General features: G+C 46.6%; 1 pseudogene; it reads left to right on the plus strand.

Annotated features, from left to right (window-relative positions):
- The first annotated feature begins 13777 nt into the window (after nt 1-13777).
- On the plus strand, nt 13778-17500 carry LOC118721415 (annotated as a pseudogene).
- The last annotated feature ends 5513 nt before the right edge of the window (nt 17501-23013 follow it).

Consider the following 23013-nt stretch of genomic DNA (forward strand, 5'->3'; position numbering starts at 1 on the left):
CTAGGCATGTGCCCTTGACCAAAATCACACCCAGGACCTTTCAGCCTGCAGACTCTGTCCACTGAGCCAAACCAGCTGGGGCTCCAGTGTTTTGGCTCCCCTACTTCAGGACTCTGGGCTCTGAATCCATTCTCATCCTGGAACTTCCTCCAGTGCCCTCAGGGTAGGACTACATTCTAAAGCTGTGGCAGAATTTCAACCTCAGGTTCTCCTGAAAGTGAATTTGTCTCCAGTGCTAAAAACTCCTGTCTTGTTCCTGCTCCACTAAATGCCTTGGAAACTCACAGGGGGCAAACACACACTGAAGGTTCAATTAAGTTTCTGTCCATTCCGGGACCCCAAGACACTTGTCTGCTCTTCCCTCCAGGTTTAGCTGGCGTCCTTTCTCTGAGAGCCTCCAAATGACGCCCCGTCACAGAAAAACTAGGACACCTCATCACACTGATCCTGTTTCAGAGATGAGAAATCCAAGGTCCAAGAAAACTCTTCCCCCAAAGGACGAGATGCAAGGACAGGAAGCCCAGGGCCTCTCACTGGGTGGAGATGGGGCACCAGGAGAGAAGTGGTGGCTGAGGTTTGTTTTGAAGATAGAACCCACAGGACAGGATGCCGAAGTGGATGGGGATGAAGGGAAGGAAGGATGGTGGATGACGCCTGAATTTGTCCCACAGAAAGACTGAGTCCTGTGCACAAAGCCGGTAGTTCAAGGTTACGTATTCACCCAGCATTGTTCATGATAGGAGAGCTTGTGTAACCGCAGAACCAGCAGTTTAACAAGATATGGAGTTGCTTTTCAGAGACAACAGAACAAAACGGCAAGTCATGCAGCAGGAGCATGTGCAGAAAAGAGAACTTTGACCTCCAGCTACCCCCAGAACTAAAGTCTTGCAACCCTAACCCCTCCACAGAACCAAAAACGGGAGATAACCAGAACTAGAACCCTGGACCTTTCAGAGGCGAAGGATCTAATATTGAGGAATTTCTGGTGTTGTCGTCCTTTACCATAAATGGCCAGGCTCCAAGGTTCCCCAATTAAAACTCGCCCCACAAGCACGTTTACAAACCATCTGCCCCTAACCCCTTAGCAACCCTTAACCTAGTCCACTGAGCAAGATGAATCTGAGCCACTATGAGGTCTCCCATCTTCTTGGTTGGCATCTTCTTGACCCATAAACATTGCCTTACTCCAAACATTTTGAGTTTTGGCCTTTGAAGCGTTGGATACACAAGCTTGGGTCCAGTGACACTTGTGAATAGACCTCAGGAAGAGACTGGCGGGGTAATCGTGGTCAGGAATGCTGTGGAACCATTGTCAATGCAAAAGTTTCCAAACCTGTGGAAAATTTTAAATTTTAAATATAAGTTATGACATGCATTTATTTATTTATTTATTTATTTTTTAAATCAATCTTTATTGTTCATATTATTACAAAGGTTCCTCATTTATTCCCCCTCCACCTGGTTCCCACCCCGCCCTCCACCCCCTTCCCACCCCCCATTTCCTCATCCATAGGTGCACAGTTTATGTTCAGTCTCTTCCCTCATCCACCACTCCCCCTTTCCCCGAGAACTGTCAGTCCACTCCCCTCCTGTATCTCTGACTCTACTACAATCAACAGCTAATATTGTTCATCAGGTTTTTCAATCTCCTTTTTTTGTTGTTGTTGTTGTGTGTTTTTTTTAAATTAATAAACTTTTACACTTCTAAGAATAAATTTTAAAATCTAATAATTTTAAACCTTGTTTTTTCTGCCCTGGGAATTGAGAAACAAACTTGTTTACATGTAAACTTGCCCTTAGGCTATCAAAAGGTGTAGCCATTCAAATGTAAATGAACACATTGTTTAAAGATTGCTGCTGGTTGGAATTGGATTACCTGTTCTGGGTGGGAAGGGCTTGTATGGCATGTATTTATATGTCACCTTTTAAAAGCCAGAACTATCACATTTCACTTTAAAGGGAAGTCATCTTATTAGAAATGCTAGTACATGAAGGGTACTTAATACAAGGAAGTCCGTTTCCTGGTACCACCAGTGAGACAGATAACAGAGGCTGTGCCTGGCAGCAAGATCTCAGCAGACTGAGAAGATGCTTCTCAGAATGACAGTCTGCAGCTTCTTTGATGCATTTGGAATTAAGGAGAAAACATAGGAAGATGACCTCCAGGTGGGAGAAAGCAAGGTGGGGGTTGGGTTCAGGACAGTTAAAGATAATGTGCTCTCTTGGGGCTGGTTTTTCTGGAAGGATCTGAAAAGAGACATTTCACTAACCTCGGTGCACAGAAACCATGGACAGGGCTTGCTCAAGGCAAAGATAAACCTTTTACTAAAGAAGTTATAGGCCTGAGGCATGACTACCCACCTTGGCCTGTCTATTTAGGAATTTATGAGCAGATCTCCCTGAGAGGTTACTTTCCATAGAATCCCTTCTTGTTGTTCACACCATAAATAAGACAATGAAAAAGCTCCAAAGAAAATCCTCTAGTCCAGAGGCCGCCAACCGGAGGTCTGTGAGGTCCGAAAGGTTGGGGCCGTTGCTCCAGTACATATTGTTGGGTTAAAAACGCATAACAGAATGTGCAGTATGCTACCATTTGTATAAAATAAAGGAGGGAATATGGTCCTATTCACTTATATATCCATAACATATCTCTGGAAGGACATAGCAAGAGATCGGTAGCAGAGGGTACAATTCAGGAGGGGAACCAGATGGGAGGGGGCAGGGTGAGAAGAGGCTTATCATTGTATATCATCTTGCACTCTTTGAATTTGGAATCATGTGACTATATTACTTTATTAGTTTTCTATTGCTGCTTTATCAAATTATCACAAACACAGTGGCTAAACCAGTGAAAATTTACCATCTTATAGTTCTGCAGATTAGAAAATTGACACTGCATTAAAATCAAGGTGTCAGCAGGGCTGTGTTCCTTTCTGGAGGTTCTACAGGAAAGTCTGTTGCTTTGCTTTTTCTAACTTCTAGAGGCTGCCAGCATTCCTTGGCTTATGGCTGCTTCCTCCATTTTTAAGTCCAGAAATATTGCATGTCTCTGACCATCCTCCCAAAGTCCCATGTCCCTCTGACCACACTCTGGAAAGGTTATCTGCTTTTAAGGACGCCTGTGATTAGATGTGGCCCACCCAGTTAACACAGGGCAGTGGTTGGCAAACTGCGGCTCGCGAGCCATATGCGGCTCTTTGGCCCCTTGAGTGTGGCTCTTCCACAAAATACCACAGCCTGGGGGAGTCTATTTTGAAGAAGTGGTGTTAGAAGAAATTTAAGTTTAAAAAATTTGGCTCTCAAAAGGAATTTCAGTCGTTGTACTGTTGATATTTGGCTCTGTTGACTAATGAGCTTGCCGACCATTGCCATAGGTACTCTACAGATCTCGAGATCCTTAATTTAATGCCGTGTGCAAAATCCTTTTTGCCATGTAAGGTAACAAAGCCACAGATCCTAAAGATTAGGATATGGGCTCTCTGGGGGCTATCCTGCCTGCCACAATGACCTATTCAAAAAATTTAAAAATATAAAATAGTGATAATAACTCAAACGTTTGGTTTGAGCGATTGGGTACAAAGCAGTGTGGCTTATTGAGTACAGGATCAGGGGAGCAGAAGCAGGTTGAGGGAGGTGGAGAACCGAGGTCTGTCTTAGGCATGTTGATTTTGAGATTGGGCGGACTTTCCAGGGGTGATATCAGGTTGACACTTGAATCTGTGGGTCTGGTGCTCTCAAGACTAATCGGGGCTGGAGAGATACATTTGGGAGATCTCAGCATATAGATAAAACGAGGTTATTGACCAAGAGCACCGAGGGAGAGTGCACGGGTGTAGAGGAGGAGAAGCCCAGGCCTGGGTTCTGAGGCCCACAGGTGGGTGAGGGAGGAAGAATGAGCAGAGGGGGCCACAAAAGAGCCTGGTGGGATGCAGGCAACCATGTTACCTCCTCCAGGAGGCCTCTCCCAGCAGCCTAGATCTAAGGAGCCTCTGCCCCACTTCCCAGTATTTCTGGATCACATCTGTGCTGTCCATTTTGTTTGTAGGATGAGCACATCTGAATTCCCTCTTACTGTTTTACTGTCTGTCTCCCCTCGCCACACTGTGAGTGCTGAGAGCAGAGCTCTGGCCTCCCAGATCATGGCTGGATCCCCAGCACCGCCCGTGCCTGACTCAGAGTAGCACTCAGCAAATCCTTGTTGAATGAATGAGTGAATGTACGAAACAAACAATCCTGTACCACCACTCCCAATAAAGATGATGGCTTTATAATATATATAATAGTGTAGGCCTCCTATATCCTCCACTGACAACATTTCCCATACATAGGTTTGCATTTAAGTTGTATACTAAGTATGATTTTAAAAGCACCTCTGGCCCTAACCGGTTTGACTCAGTGGATAGAGCGTCGGCCTGCGGACTGAAAGATCCCAGGTTTGATTCCGGTCAAGGGCTTGTACCTTGATTGCGGGCACATCCCCATAAGGAAATGTGCAAGAGGCAGCTGATCAATGTTTCTCTCTCATCGATGTTTCTGACTTTCTATCCCTCTCCCTTCCTGTCTGTAAAAAAATCAATAAAATATATATTTTTTAAAATAAAATAAAAGCACCTCTGTTTCACCTGGTGTCATATGCTTGAAACTCCATCATCGTTCAGTCATTCCCTGGAGTGAGGCTTTACCCACTTAGCACAGTGCCTAGCACCCAGTAAGCACTCAATACATATTAGGTATTCTTTTTAAAAAAATATTTTTTTATTAATTTTTTGGAGAGAGAGGAAGGGGAGGGATAGGAAGATATAAACATCAATGAGACCTGAGACTGGTTTGGCTCAGTGGATAGAGCGTTGGCCTGCGGACTGAAGGGTCCCAGGTTCGATTCTGGTCAAGGGCATGTACCTTGTTTGCAGGCACATCCCCCGTGGGGGGTGTGCAAGAGGCAGCTGATCGATGTTTCTAGCTCTCTATCCCTCTCCCTTCCTCTCTGTATAAAATAATATATTTTAAAGAAAACATCAATAAGAAACATAGTCAATCAGTTGCCTCCTTGCACCCACCTGCTCCCCACAGAGGATCGAACCCGCAACCCAGGCACAGCCCTGACCAGGAATTGAACCTTCGACCTCTTGGTTCCTGGATCTATGCTCAACTGCTGAGCTACACTGGCCATCAGCCAGGTAGGCATTCTTTTGACTATTATTTTATCTTTAAAAATGCAACTATCCCCATGAAAGATGGTTCACTGAGTCAACAACTCCTTAATATGAATTTGTTTGTCAGTGGAAATAGTAAAGGAAGGACCTTTGGGTGGGCACAAGGGTGAGCTGCAGAAAGTGAAAAAGAATTTCCAAAAACTGCTAAGGAATCTAAAGCAAATCTCAACTTGTGGTTTTGCTGAGGCCTGGGGCTGCACGCTAACGATTGCTCTGCAAGCCGCATCAGCCATTGGCTTTTCATGTCGGGCCGAGTCCCCCCCTGAGCCCAGCCAGGCAGCGGAGGAAACGAATGAGGCTCTCAAGGGAGGGGCCGGGGACAGAGGACGGGTAGGGTGGGGTGCGGCCCTCAGGGAGAGCAGCTGCGTCTTCACCATGGATGGCTCCTGCTGCTGCCGCCACTCGCCCAGGAGACAGGTAACGGGTTCCGTGAGGGCTGACACGTCGCTGTCAGTTTCTTGGCAACTGGTCTGGAACTGGGGCACACCCCGTAGAACGTGGGCACTCTGCGGCCTGAAGGAGTGAGAGGACAAGGTCCTTCCTTCCCTTAAACTGCTCCCTAGGGTGCTGTATCTCCCAACTTCCAAGTCAGAGGCACAATAGGACCATGGTTCCTGCAGACAGACAGTGCGAAGGAAGGTTGCCCTGTGGCTGGGGTGTGTCGAAGGCTTAGGGGAAAAGGATTGTGCTACAGGTTTTGTGTTTTATGGTAAGGAGTTTGGGAAACTACAGGCAAGACTTCCCCCATCTGTCCTAGATCCCCCACCAGACAGTGAGCATCTTGAGGGCAGGAACCGTGCTCTAGTCTAGACATTTTGGTCCCCCAAAACCCGGCACAGTGGTTGGCACCTGGAGATTTGTCTAAGCCTGTGTGGCCCAGCACCGTGAACACTTGAAATGTGGCTGGTTTGAATTGAGATGTGCTGTAGGTGTAAAGTAGATTCTGATTTCAAAAACTTAGTATAGGTAACCAGACATTCCGCTTTTGGCGGGACAGTCCCGATTTTTAATAATTTGTCCCATGTCCCGCGGCTTTTTAAAAAAAATCCCGATTTTTGGAAAGAATCTGGTCACCTTAAATTAGTAGGAAAAAAGAACATAAAGTAGCTCACTAGTAATTTTTATATTACTGTAGTACAAATGGAAATAATCATATTTTGGAATATTGGGTTAAATAGAATCCATTATTAAATGTTATCTGTTTCTTTACTTTCAAATGTGGCTGCTAGGACATTTTGGATGAGGATTGTGGCTTGCATTATATGTCTAGTGAACACCTCTAGTCTGCATGGCCCCGGCCTCCCTTCTCCCGCCCTCTCTCACTTCCCTCACGTCTAATCGGACGAGCCATGCCCTTCTCCCGAAGCATTTAAAACCGTCAGAACCTCTTATTGGCCAGAGTAGGGTTTCCTGTGTGTTTTGTGTTTGTTGAGTCACCGGTTACACCTTAGCAAAGGTGTTGCTCATGTTGTTAATCTATAATCAAATTTTGTTCCCAGATAAAGGAATTCAGGTGGCAGCCGGGAGGGGACCCGCTTTTATTAAGCACCAGGGCTGCCAGCTCTGTAATGTCATCTCCTTCAGATTTAGTTTCATGGCAGCTCTGGAGGCAGGCACTGTTTGCTTTTTTTTGAGAAAGAAATGGAGGCTCGGAGAGCTTTAATAGCTTACCCTAGATCACCTGTGTAGGGAGAGGCGCAGAACTCCAACCCTGGTGTGCCTGGCTAAAGTAAGGTGATCAGACGTCCCGCTTTTGGTGGGACAATCCCGTTTTTTTTTTTTTTTTTTTTTTTTAACAATTTGTCCCGTGTCTCTCAGAGTTTTAAAAAAGTCCTGATTAACGCCGCGGGACGCAGGCCAAATTATTAAAAATCGGGACTGTCCTGCCAAAAGCGGGACGTCTGGTCACCTTAGGCCAGTGTTTCCCAAACTTCTCTCATGATGAGAATCACCTGGTCGAGTTGTTAAACTACAGATTCCTGAATCCCAACTAAGAAGTGCTAAACTAGAATTTTCGGGAACATATAGGTAAAATTGTATACTTAACTAGTGCTCTAAGACAGATTTTATATACAGAGCACTAAGTTAGGTATGCAATTTTACCTATATGTTCTCAAAAATTCTAGTTTAGCACTTCTTAGTTGGGATTCAGGAATCTGTGTTTTAACAACTCCACCAGGTGATTCTCATCATCAGAGAAGGTTGGGAAACACTGCCTTAGGCTAAAGGGCAAGTTCCCCTCATCAGCTGCAAGTAACTTCATTTCTGCATCATTTGGAACGAGTCCACAGGGGTCCCCCACTTACAGAAGGGGCTCATGAAGGAGACCCCGGGTGGTTTATTCTTCATCACAGATTTCTAGGTTGTGGGAAGATTGAGCCCAGGGTGGGCCTCAGAACATCTGCTGGCATGCTAGTCCCGGCATGGCCCCCAAGTTAGCCAGGACAAGTAGCTTTCGCCTCCATAAAACAAAGAGGACCTTCACAACATCCAGCCCAAACCTGCTGGCTGGTGAAACAGAAGGAAGCTGCCCTTGTTGCTGAATCCCTGATAGGCTTCCCCTGGACTTGGAGGATTTTTTTCTAATTTTTTTTTTTAACACCTCGAGAAACTTATTTCCTCATGTTATGTCCAAATTTCTGTTGAATGTGCCGAAAACAGAAATTCCAGAGAAGGACATTCACGTCGTGTGGTGAGCAGGAAACCTCAAGTTCACTTCGCGGGATTTAGGAGGTGTTTGGTGCCCACTCTCGGTTTCAGAGGCGCTTGTCCTGGGAATTCCCACCTGGTGCCATTGGTCTAATAACTAGGAATCCTCATTATCTGTTTCGCAGATCCAAGAGCAATGCCCGGTCTCTTCATAAGCCCGCTTATTAATGCCTCTGAAAAGCCCTTTTAGGAGAACAGCATCAAAGTGGGGAGCCTCTTTAAGGCCCTGACTGCCTCTCCCCTTTTCAAAGCTGAATGTAAAGAAACCTGAAGTCCAGCCTGGGGCTCCCGCAGCTGCCGCACTGATTAGCCAGCAGTCGGTGGAGCGCCCCAAGTCCCACAGCCCTTCCCAGCCCGGCCTCCCTCAAGCCTCTCCATTCAGGGCGCCCTAATTGCTGCTAAGCAGGCCTATGGAGATGAATTTTCCGAACGAGTTGCCATGTCTTGTTCTCGGTTTCTGGAGTGTGAATTTAAGTGTCCTCCAGTAGTTAGTTCTCCTAAATGAGCTTCAGAGTGAATGGTGATTCTTATCTGTCCAACTTGGCAGAGCCATAAAATTAATCCACTGCTAGCCTTGGCCGCCTTGATGTTTAGAAAAATGAGTCAGGGACTGACTACATCTTTTATCTAAATCCCTTTGAACCTTGGCTCTTGGGTTCAAGGTGGGGTGGGAAAAGAAACAGAAAGAACTGTTAGTGAGGATTTGAAACCCTGCTTTTTAAAGGGAGCTTATTAGCAGTGAGTGGCTATTGTTTAACGAAGACTATTCAGGAGACGTGCCTAAACTAGCACCGTGTAGCTGTACAAAAAAAAAATAAAAAAAATAGGGAAACATTTTATATGGACAAAAGTCCTATTAAGATGCTTGTAGAAAACAAACTATTACAAACTATTTTAAAGGTCTTTCAACATGTTCACAATGGAGTTATCAAGGTATATATATGTTACCTCCCAATTAATTATTTTTTCTGTGAAAAATCCATGAGAAAAACCATTGGAGGGTGACCTAACCTTGCAGGCAGCAGCTCTGAGGGGAAGAACAAGATAAAGATGTTTTTATGTTTTGCTAAAAGAGCTCTCTACCCGCTGAAAAGACCAGAAAGAGGAGCTATCTCAGACAAAAAAAAAAAAAAAAAAAAGGCAAAAGTGACCTTCCCCTGAGCACGGCTGTAAGGACATGCCATCACCCCAGGGAGCAGCGTGGCACTTTCAGAAACCGCTGAGGCAAGTTCATGTGCATGTTTAACTGGGTCAAGAGCCCTTCAAGGCAGGGAGCACACAGTAGGCATTCAATAAATGCTGAATAAACAGGCTGTGCTGACCTGCCACTCTGATTGGTCCTAAAGCATCTGGAAGGGCCCTGCACCCCCTGAAGCTTCCAGGAAAGGAGAGGCTCACACATGCCCACCCAGCGGTCCACAGAATAAGGGGAGACAACGGCAAACAGCCCTTCCTCAGGGCAAGGCGCCATCCCTGCTTGGACCTAAGGCTCCTGAGGGAGCAGGGCTGGCAGTGCTGCCCGGGGATGTGCCCAGCAGGAAAATGAAGATTCGGGAGGGATGGAGAAAGAAGGGCCTTGGGGGAAGAAAGGGGAGCGCTAAAGGAACAGAAGGGCCTGGGCAGAAGGCGTCAGAGGACCATGGTTGGATGTTGGATGCCAACATCCGGATGATCCTACAAGTCCTTCCTACAAATGGTACAAAAAGTCCAAAGAAAACTGGCTGGGATGTCCAGCAGGTGGTGAGTGTTACGAAGCGAGTCCCCAAGAGATGAACCACCGGAGCCAATTTGATTAAGCATGCTAGAATTTATTACAGATTCGAATCCGGGCTCAAACCTTGGCTGACGCAGCAGCCGGCAAACACCCAGGCAAGAGCCGCAATGGAGGGGCAGTCCCTCCTCTTATACCTCTTTTTCCCCACCTCTCCCACTGTTGGTCTGTCACTCCCAGATTGGCCCCTCAGGACAAAGACCTGGCCTTCCAGAGCTATTTCTCAGGTAGTTTACACAACCTGGCCTGTTTTTGCCTCAAGCAGAATGTCTGTTCTGACTTCAAACAGAAGTGCAGGATGCTGCTGTTTTGATGACCCAATCTCCTTGCCAGGTCTGGAGGGAGGTCTGCATGTCTTACTACAAAGGAATTCCCGGCACTGAGAGGCACTGAGTTACGACTGACTTTATTTTATTTATTTTTTTAACTCCCCCCCCCCTCCCCCCGGCCTGATCTGTCTCCAGAGTCCTTATCTCTTGGGCAGACGGGCCGACTGTCACAGTGAGGGAGCAGGGCAGACCGGAGAGTGGAGGGCAAGAGCAGCTGGGACTAGAACCCTGAGTCTTTGCTCCAAGCAGTGGGCTCTGGTGGGCTCTTCCTTTGCCACGGTCCCTCTCACTTGACACATCCTAGAATATCCATGGAACATCTACTCTGCACAGGCATTGCGTTTCTAAATGAGCTACATACAAAGTGACTATGACGAGGCTCAGGCGCTGGGTGCACTAGATCCAGGTGACACGGGCTGAAGTGTGCTTTAAAATAGAATCCCAGGAAAGTGGAGACAGTCTCACCCGCACCCATCACATACCACAGCAGAGTCATGGCAAACGGACAGGTCCCTGCAAAGCTGCTTTCCTGACCTACATTCAAAGTAGCAGAGGTTACTAGAAAGAGGTCAGAGCAGCAAGACGAAGTATGAGATTAGTTAGACGCAAGAACGAGTGCTCTGCATATAGAAGGGAACATTTAGGATGGGAAGAAGTTTCGCTCTCATGTGATTTTCTTCCTTCTGGGTTTACAGGCAGCTTCAGTTGTGCCAAGGCTGCCTTGGGGCAATTTCATTGCCTCTGATCACTGACCTTCTGATGTTACCTGCCTCTTCCTGATTGACAACATGGTGTAAAGATTTTCCCTGTCAGTAAGTTTATTTACTGACATTTTAAACAACCATCATTGGCTGTTCCAAACATTTGTGTGGCCCTTATTGCTAAAAAGTGCCCGAGTGCATGGAAACAGTCTGCATAGGAAACGGAGGAAAGTCTAAGCCAGTGGTTGGCAAACTGTGGCTCGCGAGCCACATGCGCTCTTTGGCCCCTTGAGTGTGGCTCTTCCACAAAATACCACGGCCTGGGCGAGTCTATTTTGAAGAAGTGGCGTTAGAAGAAGTTTAAGTTTAAAAAATTTGGCTCTTGCCGAAACCGGTTTGGCTCAATGTATAGAGCGTCGGCTTGGGGACTGAAAGGTCCCGAGTTCCATTCCGGTCAAGGGCATGTACCTTGGTTGCGGGCATATCCCCAGTAGGGGGTGTGCAAGAGGCAGCTGATCGATGACTCTCTCTCATTGATGTTTCTAACTCTCTCTCTCCCTTCCTCTCTGTACAAAATCAATAAAATATTTTTTTTTTTTTAAATTGGCTCTCAAAAGAAATTTCAATCGTTGTGCTGTTGATATTTGGCTCTGTTGACTAATGAGTTTGCCGACCACTGGTCTAAGCAATCATGAGACCTGGGTCTGTGTCCTCACGCTATTTGCTCTGACCTTGGGCAATTCACTGACCACTCCCTTGGAATTCTCAGTCACCTTATCTACAAATGGGGCTAAGTACACCCAATCCTTCCAACTGCTTCCTGGAGGCCACAGGAGACGACCCCAGTTCTGAGCAGTGAATGAAATTAGGAGATGTGTATGGGAGTGGAAAGGAAAGGTGGGGGGAGACCTTGATGTGAGAGCAACATATCAATTGGTTGCCTCCTGCATGTGCCCTGACCGGGCTTGGGATCAAACCTGCAACCCAAGTATTTGCCCTGACCGGAAATTGAACCCTCGACCCTCGGTGGCAGGCCGATGCTATAACTAACCACTGAGCCAAATCGGTCAGGGCAAAAATGTGCTTTCTTAATATATTGTATTACATTTTCCAAATCAAATGAGGTATATGTGAGTAATTCTGCTAAAATCGGGGTCCGTTCCTATGAGGTCACCTGTGGACAGTTGTTAGCGTCACCTGGCCACTGGTGCCCTCTTCCGAAGGAGCCCAAGAGGCTGACGTTCTGCTTCCCTTCGGAGGCTGAGTGTGAAGGCAGTTGTTCGAGGCTTGCAAAGAGGCTGCTGTGAAAACTGAAAACATAAGGTGCTCTTTAAAGCAACCTCCAGCCAGCCAGTGGCTCTGTGCTACACCTCAAGAGGTTTATAAACACGGGGTTTCTATTTTGAGAAATGACAATTTGCAGAAAAACATTTAAAGTCCCAGAAACGTTGAGAAAACTTACTTGAAAGGAAGCGAGGAGGAAGCTTGCTGAAACATCTCCCTCCCCTCCACTCCTGATGGCCCTGCTTGATTATAGCCGTGGGTCTGTGCGGCCGGAGAAAGAGGGCCTAAGCTTCCATTCACTCATGACGCAGCTTCCCTTCGTTTTTAGGTGCCCGATGCTTCTTCTCTTACCAATGGTTTCAATGTTCACTCAGGGGAGATAACTGCATGTCCCAAGTGCTGGGTGTGTGTCCATCTGTCTGTGTGTGTCTGTGTTTGCTCATGTAGGCGTGAGGCATAAATAAATTGGAAAAGCTATTGCTTTCAGGGAGGGAACTAGCTGGATGGAGTAAAGGGTGGGAAAGCCTCTCTCATTTCGTACCGTTTACATTCTCAACTATAGGACTGTTGCCTAATAAAAACAAAAACTTTTAGAAGCCCCAAACTGAAAAAAATTGTGATATCCCCTTCTCCTTCCAAAATTAAAAAAACCCAAACAATTCCTAACCCTGATCGTCCCCAAAAGTGTTCTTAGTATTCCTTGAGGAATAGTAGGATTATTAGGAGAAGTGTACGATGGATGGGTAAGGTGACCGGTGCAAAGGGGACACTAGAAGGATGCAGTGAGATGCATCTGCTGAAAGAACTAGCACGATTTTTGTAATTGTGCCTTCTTTTCCTTCTCACTCTCTCCTCGCTTCACCAATGGGGAAACTGGGTCTGGGCAGGCTGAGTGAGTCATCCATGCCAGCAGGGCTCTTATCAAGGGGGGATTTCCCCCTGCTCCCTCAGATCTATTTGGGGGGTGAGGTTGGGGTTTGGGAGACAAAGGGTGCCAGATCCTCTTTCATTTGGTCTCAAACACGCCTCTCTCCTCGCCTCCCACCTGAAGCGGAGGCTGCAGGCCATGGCAGGATGTAAGGCTCGGATCTGTATCTTTCCCACTCTCTGTCCCAGGCCACCCACATACACCCCCAGGCAGGGCACCCCCTCCAGGCGCCTCCATTGTTCTAGGTGTTTGTTAGGCACAGCTCCTTTCTCCAAAACTGGTGTTGCCTGAGCCAATTTTCCAACATGATTATAAAATTCGGTTGGTTCAGAGTGACTTTGGGCTGTTTCTAATCAACTTCTCCTTTCAGGGTAAAGATTTGCCCACAACTAAGGGATTTAGAAATCTGTGGGGGAGGCTTGCCATAGTCTGATAGAGGCTGAGTGGCCCCTGTCAGGGTGCTGTAAAGGAGTCTTTGGCATTCATTCATTCATTCATCCAACACACATATGTTGAACCTATTTATGGCACGAGGCACTGTCCTAGGCCCTGGAGATAGAGTGATGACTTAAACAGATAGGCACTGTTCTTGTGGAACTTACATTCTTGTGAAGAGAGACTGACAATAATAAACGAACAAATGATCGAGGTAAATTCATATACTAATAGATCAGAGGGTGATGAGGCAGAAAGGCGGGGGTGCTGACTTTGGATTTGGGGAAGGCCTCGCTGGACAGAATGATTAAGTGAGCTGCTTTCCTTAAGCGAGGATGCTATCTCAATGCCTTTGGTGGCCCTCCCCTCCAGTGGTGAGATGCTAACATCGTCTCCATCCAACAGGTTCCTGTGAAGAAACAGAGATGAAGGAAAAGAGGGGTGCCAGCTTCCTGGGGTCCTGTATCTGCCAAGTGCTGCAAAACACCCCTGAGAAATTCTGCTTCCAGTGAAAGGGGACCACCTGCCCCAGGATCCTCAGAACCGGGGACGAGAACCTCCTGAGTGGGATCTTGTCAAAATGAGTTGGGATAACGGTACGTTCCAGGTCTCCATAAGCAGCAATGCCTCCCTGGACTACCCCACATTGCTCCACTTGGGTAAGACCAGCTGGAAATGGGCAAAGTGGCTATTACTTACTGTTAAACCATAGTTTGAACATTTAGGTCTTAAACAACCCTGCGATGTAGGTATTCATGCTATGTCCATCCCACAGATGAAGAAAACAAGACTCAGAATGATTAAGTGACTGTCCTACAATCACACAGTTAGGAAGTCACCGAATTCCAAATCTCAGGTTCTTTCATGACATCATCCTCCACGCTTATTCCCCTCACCCCCTCTGACTCTTCCCAGGATGTGTCCTTGTCTTTCTGTCTGTCTGTCCTTCTTGCTGTAACCAGGTGTGCCCTACCCCAGTCAATCCCAGCTGGTGCCCCAGGCTTCCCTCTCATTGCTCCAGACTTACATGTGACATCTCACCCCACCCCACCCCACTCTCCCACACATCAAGCCTCGTGACTTGATACCTCATCTTGGGTGTCAGCGCTGTGGGCACTGGGATGATCTGGTTTCCAAGGTCCTTCCCTACCTCTCACCCAGAAGGTGGGCAGGAGCTGTCTGAGAGAAATGTCATGAGGTCAGCCAACTTACTCAGAAGGGGGGCAGGAAAGTGGCAGGAAGTGAGCCATTGGCTGCCTGACACAATGCCGTTTGGCCTGGATGCTGCAGGAGGCTCTGATTCTTGCTGCTCCCACCCCTGAAGGCTATTTCTTGGTAGATTATCCTAGAGATCCCAGGTGGCAAAAGTAGGTTTACAGTTGTTAGTACTCAAAACAGTTTATTCTTGTATTATTATTTATTAACTATTGTATTATTTTCTACATGAACAACTGTCAACCTGCTTTGGCTCCCTTCACCCCACCGCGGCAGCAATCTTTGCTTTTGGGTGTCTGAGTAGCAGGTCTCCAGACATGCTGCCTGCTCTGAGGAGTTGAATCATGCAGCTCCACGCCTGAGTGCAAGGGAAGAGAGCTTTGGGGTTGGAGTTGAAAGCATGGACTCAGGTCCTGGATTCAGCACTTACCTGGGCAAGTGGCTTACCCTAAGTTTCCTCACCTGTAAACGTAGCAAGGTAGTTTGGCTAGATATGTTTTAAGAGTCCTTCTAACTCTAAAAATCCAGGAAGAGATGGATGAGTTTGGGGTCTCCATCTCTTGAAGAAGAAGAAGTTTTTTTCAAAGTATGAGTAATATAACCCTCCCTTCCCCACACCCCACCTCTGCCACCACACCTGCCATCTCTACCTGGTTCCAGGCCAATTGGCTGATGTCCTGACCCTTCCTACCCCTCACATGACCTCCCCAGAGCATCAAAGAATTATACCATCCTGGTTTCTTTTTTCTGGACATCCTGTCATATACGGAAACCTTGAACCCTTTGTAAGAATAATAGAACTCAAGAGTAAAATGATCACATCAAGGCAGCACAGGATGTGCTTAAAAACACAGTTTTAGTCAGAGAGAAGGGGGTTCATATCCAAACTCTGCCACTTTCTACCTCTATGACCCTGAGCTTGTTTCTTTATTATAAGATGGGAATAATCATTGTTCCTAGCTCATTGACATTTAAATGAAATAATGTGCCCTGCATATATTAAGTCCCCCAATAAAGATCCATGTAGATCCTGTAGAGCTCATTTGCATATGTGTTATCTTAGTTCCAGTTGCTGTAACAAATTACTGTAGACTGGGCGACTTATAAACAACAGAAATTTATTTCTCATAGTCCTGGATGCTGGTAAGTTCAAGGTTAAGGTACTGGCACATCAGAGTCTGGTGAGAGCCCGCTTCCAGTTCACAGACAGCTATCTTGCACTGTGTCCTCATGGGTAGGAGGCGTGAGGGGACTCTCCAGGGACACTTTTATAAGGGCACTAATCCATTTGTGAGAGCCACACCCTCATCATCTAATCATCTCCAAAAGGCCCCCACATCCTAAAACCATCAGATTAGGAAGCGGGTTTTAAAATATGGATTTTGGCAGGACACAAACATTCAGTATAGAACCTGTGTGTATAAATTACTCTCAAATCTCCTTCTCTTTTTCTCTCTGTCCTTTTTTTTCAGAGGACATCACCACCCCGAGACCAGAGCCTACAACTAAAGAACATAGCAGGTGGGTGAGGGAAGGGCTGGCCCTACGGAGGAGTATTGAGGATTTTGGAGAAAGTTGTGAAGGGACCATGGCCAGGGAGACTGGGGCAGAGAAAACAGTCTCAAAATAGAGGCAGCAGATGGAAGCCCAGAGGTGGGAGAGCTCCTACAGGAGAGGGGAGGCCCCCGGGCAATTTTGTGGATGGTCACCACCAAAGCTAGACAGGGCAGCTGGAGTGTCCTCCTTTCTCTTATTTGCTTTCCTCAGCGTCCCTACCACAGCCACAGCTGTTTCCTGCTCCATTGGTGTTGTGGTCCTCCTCTTGCTCCTAGTGGGCCTCTTGTACCTGGCTCTGAAGAAATGGAGGCATGAGAGTGAGTCCAACGAGTTGGCCCAGGAATTGGAAATGTAGAAAGGGGGGAAACTGGGGCTGGAGATAGGGGTGTCTTTCCTGTGGGGCAGCTTTGGGAAAGAGAGAGGGTGGGTAAGTTCTGGGGTCTGTTCTCTGGAGTTGCCATGGATTCTGCACGTAGCAATAAGATTTGTTTACATTACAAATTCCTTATATATGAAAGCCATATATAATCAATCTGCAGATATATTTATTTTTATATGCATCAACTAAAAGAAATATTGATGCCAAATAATCTAAATAATAACCAACATTAAGTGTACCAATACTCCCTCTTTCTCTTCCTGGGCATTTAGCTCAGTCTCAGAGGCACAATGGGTTGAACAGAGTGGATTTTTAATTTCAAAGTTCTACCCTAAGTCCAGCAATCGATCAAGTAAAGGTAGTTACTGCTCCAGCTCAGGCTGACTCTGAGTTTATTAATTTTTCTAGGACTTTTTAAGAAACAACTGAGGCATCAGACCAACTTTCTCCACAAATCTTCGGTAAGAAAATAGTTGAGCATATCTAGACGGGCTCCAGTCATCTCCACCATAATTTCATGCTGTTTTCTAAATGGGTCTCATATGGAGGTGGGGGTGAGGCAAAGAACAGCTCTAAAAGGAATCTTTTTGAAAACTGAGCAGGATCTAGGGCTTGTTCAGCAAGAACCCAGTGTTCCCCTTCATGTCCCATAGGGAGCCCAGTAGTTAAGTCTTGGCACTGGAAGTCTTTTGTGCCCAGCCATCTGACTCTAACAGGGTCCTATCTCTAAAGGAGGTTTCCTGCCATGCTGATGCCATATATTCCAACGTGATCAACCTGACCCCCTGGAAAGAGGATGGCTTCGATGTCTATGCCAACATACCTCCTTTTGATCGCTCCAGGAGGATGTCTCCAGACCAAGTGGAATATGCCTCCATTGTATTCAACTGATGGGAAGCCAATGAGATGCTTCAGTGTGGGGAGCCAGATCTGTGCCCTAACTGGATCCTGATATAGCTTTTGCATTAGATGTGTGTGTGCGCGCATACACACACACACACACACACACTCACATCTGGGCAAGCGTGTGCAAATGCATAAAACATATCCTGATGGAGGGAAATGTGTGTTCTTCTTATTTATTGGAAACAAAGTACAATTATAATGGAAAGGAGTGACATAAAAGACAAGGGACATGTACTTCCCAACTACCCATAGTCCCAGGTTCCTGAGACAGATGTGCCAACACGGGAATCCTTTCTAGTTCTTGTCTCTCTTGAGGTTAGGGCTGTGGAGGGAGTTCATACTATTCAGGGCCCAGCTTCTGGATTTTTGCCTCTCCTGTTCTGCCCTGTAGGGAATTAGCACTCTGTAGGGGTTCATTATGAGCATGCTCATGACTGTGGAGACGTGAATGGCTGACACTCCTGGGTGTCTAGACAATCTACCAAGGGTGGGGGGCTGCTTTACTGAGGGAGTGAGACTTGATGAGCTCCAAAAAAGAATGAGCTCCCATCTGGGGAAGGAGTACCTGGTGGAAGTGGGCCACCTATCACCACTGAACAGGCACAGCTCCCAGGGGAACTTGGGAAGATGTCTAAACTTTGCAATTGATCCACTCCTTCTTCCCTTCATTTAAATCCTTTATTAAATACCACCATGACCTAGACTATGGGACTATAATAGTGAACCCAACAGACAAATCTTTGTCCTCTTGGAGCTTCCTGTCTAGGAGGGGAAGACAGGCAATGGTCAAATAAACAAGCAAATACATAGACTGTCAGATGGTGGCATGTGCTATGGCAAAAAAATAAAGCTAGTCCTAGCAGGTATGGCCTACCAGGTGGGAGTGAGTTGCTATTAAATGGTCAGGGAAGGTCATGGTCAGGGAAGGAAGTGAGAGAGTGAGACCTGGAGATCAATGGGTAAGAACATTCAGGTAGAAGGAACAGCAGGTGCAAAGGCCCTGAGGTGGTGTGAGCCTTACATGGTCCAAGAACAGCAAGGAGGTCAGTGTGCCTGGAGGTGGGGGAGCATAAGAGATGAGATCTGTGCAGCAAATCAGCTCCAGAGTTTAGAAATCAGTGATCCAAGGTAGTGTTTCCCACAGCATTGTCTGTGGAACATTAGTGCAGAGCCCCCAGGTCCTTTGTGGATTGTGCTCTTGCTTGTACCACTCTCTGTCACTCTCTGATTTCTCCCTCATTCATCGAAGCTAGTCCTAATCCTGTCATCACCCATGGCGATTTCAGTGGCAACAGAGACAGACAATCCTCGCTCCTTCTGGACTCAGAGTTCCCCAAAGTGTGTTCTTCTAGTTATGGGAGATGTTAATGGATATTGGGATGGAGAGAGTAAATGATATCTATGACCAAATAAGTTTGGGAAATAATAAACAAATGAAGAGTAATGGAGAAAAGAAAAAAAACCACCTTTCACTTACAGAGCTGATGGAAGCCCACTACCAATAAGCACACCCCTAGCTCCATCTTCTTATAGGGATGGCCAAGGGAGAAAGTGGGAAGGAAAAAGGACGATTTACAAGCCTCTGCCACATTTTCTAGGTTGACAAAGGGCGCATCCCGTTGTAGAGAGTCTTTGTTGTAGCAGAGATGTATGGCGATCATGCGCCCTGGTTTTCTGGGGACTTTCCTGGTGTCTGCCTGTTGTTCCCCCGAAATATTATTAGGTCCCCTTTCACTCTCAGAAGTGTCATTGTCTGAATGATAAATTATGTAGTCACCTGTTAACAAGGCTTTGGAAGTGCAAACGTAGGTCCAAGAGATCAAATAAGGAAGGGAAAGCGAAGTTATTTTGTACAATAAAGCGAGGAGAAGGCAGTTGGAAGAAGAGGAGGCTAGACGAATCATGAAGTAGTGAGATCATGAGGTTTCTAAGGAAAAGGGGCTAAAATCACAGAAAGACTCCCTCTGCTATGAGCCTCCGCAATGCTGGAGCAGGTGTTGAGGGGAAGGGGAAATCATGCAAAGACAACTGAAACCCACATCTTGATCCGCACAGAGAAGAAATGATGGGGAAGTGGGAAGAGGGACAATATGAATGAGTTTGACAATTCAGCTGGAGGCTGACCTCAGAGCCAGAAGTGACTACAGGATTGCAAGCCCTCTGGGCATGCTCAGAAACTCCAGGGAGGGCGCCAGAGTTTCCAGATAACCCGCAGTCCAGAGCTGGAGCCCTTGCGTTTTCATCTTAATGGACAGGTTGACTGCAGCATACGTCTGGGTTGTAACATTTAAACAGGTGTCTTTCTTGCAAGGTTTCTCAGAGCCTTCAAGCTCCAATGCACTTAGTGAATCGACATGTATTTATTGTTCTTTCCGCTTCCTTTTATTTCCCCCACAGAGCATCTCATAGGACAGGAGGTGATGCTTGAAATGCCCAGTGGGAAGAGCTTGTTTAGGGGCAACTGCCCAGGTGGCACTGTTACCAGGGGCACCAGTGACCAGGCTAACTCTGCTTCTTCTCGAGCGGGTGATGTGTGGAGTAGCCATTAGGCTACCATGTGGACAAATGGGGTGGTTGGGCCCAGCCTGAAGCCAGGACACCCCTCTACTCCCCTTGATTTGTGCCCAACAGTCCCGAACTCTTAGGGAAGGTAGCAAATGACATTTATCTAGGGCAGCAGCTCTCAGAAGGGGCAAATGTTGCTTTCCCTCCCAGGGGGCATTTGAAAATATCTGGAGACATCTGCGAGTGTCACGACAGGGTGGGCTATTGGCAGCTAGTAGGTAGAGGCCAGAGAAGCTATTAAGCTCGCTACAGTGCATGGGTCAGCCCAAGGCGCTCCTCCTCCCCAGTTACCCTGCCTACAGTCCAAAGGGCTGCTATTGAGAAACCCCACCCAAGGGTCCTCCCGGAGCTCCTGGGAGCCTGCCCGCCCCGGGTCTGGCTCCAGACTGAAGGGTCCCGGGTTCCATTCCGGTCAATGGCACTGCCTGGGTTGTGGGCTTGATCCCCAGTAGGGAGTGTTCAGGAGGCAGCCAATCAACGATTCTCTTTCATCATTGATGTTTCTATGTTTCTCTCCCTTTCCCTTCCTGTCTGAAATCAATAAAAATATATTTAAGAAAAAGAAATCTCAGCCCTAGAAGAAGGGATGACCAGCCCTCCTGATTTGCCTGAGATGTCCCAGTTTCTATCGGGAGCTCTGGGTTCCCGGGAACTCGGGTCTGGGGCTGGTAGCCTCTACGACTCTCCAAGACTGTTCGCCTTTGTGGCTTTGGAGCTGCCGTCTCAGTCAGGATGGGAGAATTCTGGACATTCGTTTCCAGTTAAAGCCCAGAGGGAAGTGAGCTGTATGCTCCCAGGAGGTCCAGGTCTCAGGCTCAAGTTCTTCCAGCTCTTCATCAAAAGAAGTTGCCCACAACCCTAGCCTGATGGGGCAGGTGCCTTCCTCTCCTTGCCAGCCAGCTGCACCCATGGCTCCTGCTTCCGTCATGCTCAGTGCAACTTGCTGAAGGAGTGAATGGATGCTGTTCTTCCAGAACATTCTTGGGAAATTCTGATAAGTAGGCCGAGGTGCTTCTTGACATTTGGCCAGATGGCAGTTATTTCTCCCGGGAAGCATCATTCTGCAAGGCTCATCCCCAAAGGAAAGGTTTGTGTTCTATTATAACAAGGGCAGGGACATGAAACACGAACCACTTTACAAAGTCCTGAGAGAACGCTCTGGGTGACTGGGAATGAGGCTCACTTGCTGTCTGAATGTCCCTATTAGAGGCGAGAAAAGGCTAGATTCTCAGTGCCCAGCAGGGAGGAGTGTTTTATTGAGAAGGAAAACCCCAATTTGGTAAAAAACAAAACAAAACAAAAAAACCACACACACAAAAATAACAACAACAAAAAACCACACACACACACACAAAACCTGCTGTTAGGAATTTTCTGCTGTTTTTCTTAGATGGCCTCTTATTCTAAAAAAAATGTTTGCTTTCTAGTCTGCTTTAGCCTGCTTGAGTAATGAGGAAGATAAACTTAGCTGTCTGACCTTGTAGGCCAGAGACTAGATATTCTCAATTTTTTAATTGGATAGAATTATGTTGTTTTCAAGGCCAGCAGCAAGATAACCACTAAGTGCACATAGCGCTGGCTCTTTAATAAAAAAGGGAAGTTCTGCTTGTAGCCTTGCTTAGAATTTGAATTGGTTTTCTCTAAGCCCACCATGGTGAATAAAGTGAATCTCCAAACTCTCCTCCTGCATTGTTTGATTGTTCGGGACCTCTGTAACATTATTATGGACATTATTTAGAATTGCTGGCTCATGGTGATAATAAAAAGCATACTGCCTTTATTTGGTTTTCTTGTTTTAAATCCTCTACAGACAGTGCACCCCTTCCAAGGAGCACTGGGAACTCCCTTGCCACCTGCCTACCCCCTTCTTCTCCACCCTCCTGTCAGCTGATAGTCTTGGCTCTTGACTTACCGTGTAAAAGCTTTGCCAAGTTAACCTGTTTCCCTAAGTCCAGATTTTCTCATCTGTAAAATGAGCATAATGATGACAATCTCACAGATAGACACTGCCTAATGATGTTATAGAAAATATTCTGCAAACTATGATGCTATACAAAGGTAAAGAATCACTGCCAACTGGTTATATCATAATCAATTATGTTATAAGGAGTTATTTGTCACCGATGAGTTGGGAGGACTAGATGAGCAGAACTATGTCGCCATCATTAGAAGACAATGGCCATTATTAGTGAACACTTTTTTTCTTTTTTTTTTGAAAACCTACTTCAAGTATCATTTGGCAACAGTTCCTCATAAACAGGACTCAACAAATAAATCAATTACTGGCCCCTCCTTTTTCACCTCCTTAGGAACCGATGGTGCAGGTGGGGAGTGGAAGAAGATGTGTGTGCAAGCAGGCTGGCCCAGTGGAGGAAAAAGACACACTCAGTGTGCCAAGGTCAAACTTAGAGAAGTGATGAGTGTGGAGGGATGGTCCTTGTTCCCAAAGGAGTCTTGTTTTTATAGGAGGCTGTATTTCAGGCTTTGCAAAACTAGTTTACTCCCTTAATAAACTCAGAAAACATGTTCCTGGCCATAGACGTTCAGGACTTGGTTTACTGAAATCACCGATGTCTCCTGGATACATACACTCCAGCCAGGGCCATCTCCACTCTGCAAGGAAAGTGTGGCAACAACGAGAAGTCCCAAAATAAATAACATCTGTGCACTCCCGAGTCTTTGCCATGCCCTCGGGGTCCCCTTGGCAGGCTCCACCTGTCCCTCTGATATTGGGGCGCCTCGGGCTCTCTCCTGGCCCTTTGCCCTCCGACTTCACTCTCAAAGACTTCAGTGACATTTGCATCTGCTGCTGCCGTTGAAATCTGCAGCCTCTGGCTGCTGACAGATGCACACATCTAACTGCTTGCTGGACTTCGCCTTCTGGGTGTATAATAACCACAATAACGACACACACTTGTCATCTCTACAAGGTGTTGACACTTACATACTCTTCACAGACACTCTGTGAGTGCTTCACATATATATTAGCTCATCGAATCCTCACCACAGCACTTGAGAAAG

This window comes from Pipistrellus kuhlii, unplaced genomic scaffold, assembly GCF_014108245.1.
Source record: "Pipistrellus kuhlii isolate mPipKuh1 unplaced genomic scaffold, mPipKuh1.p scaffold_m20_p_18, whole genome shotgun sequence".
NCBI classification, from domain to species: Eukaryota; Metazoa; Chordata; class Mammalia; order Chiroptera; family Vespertilionidae; genus Pipistrellus; species Pipistrellus kuhlii.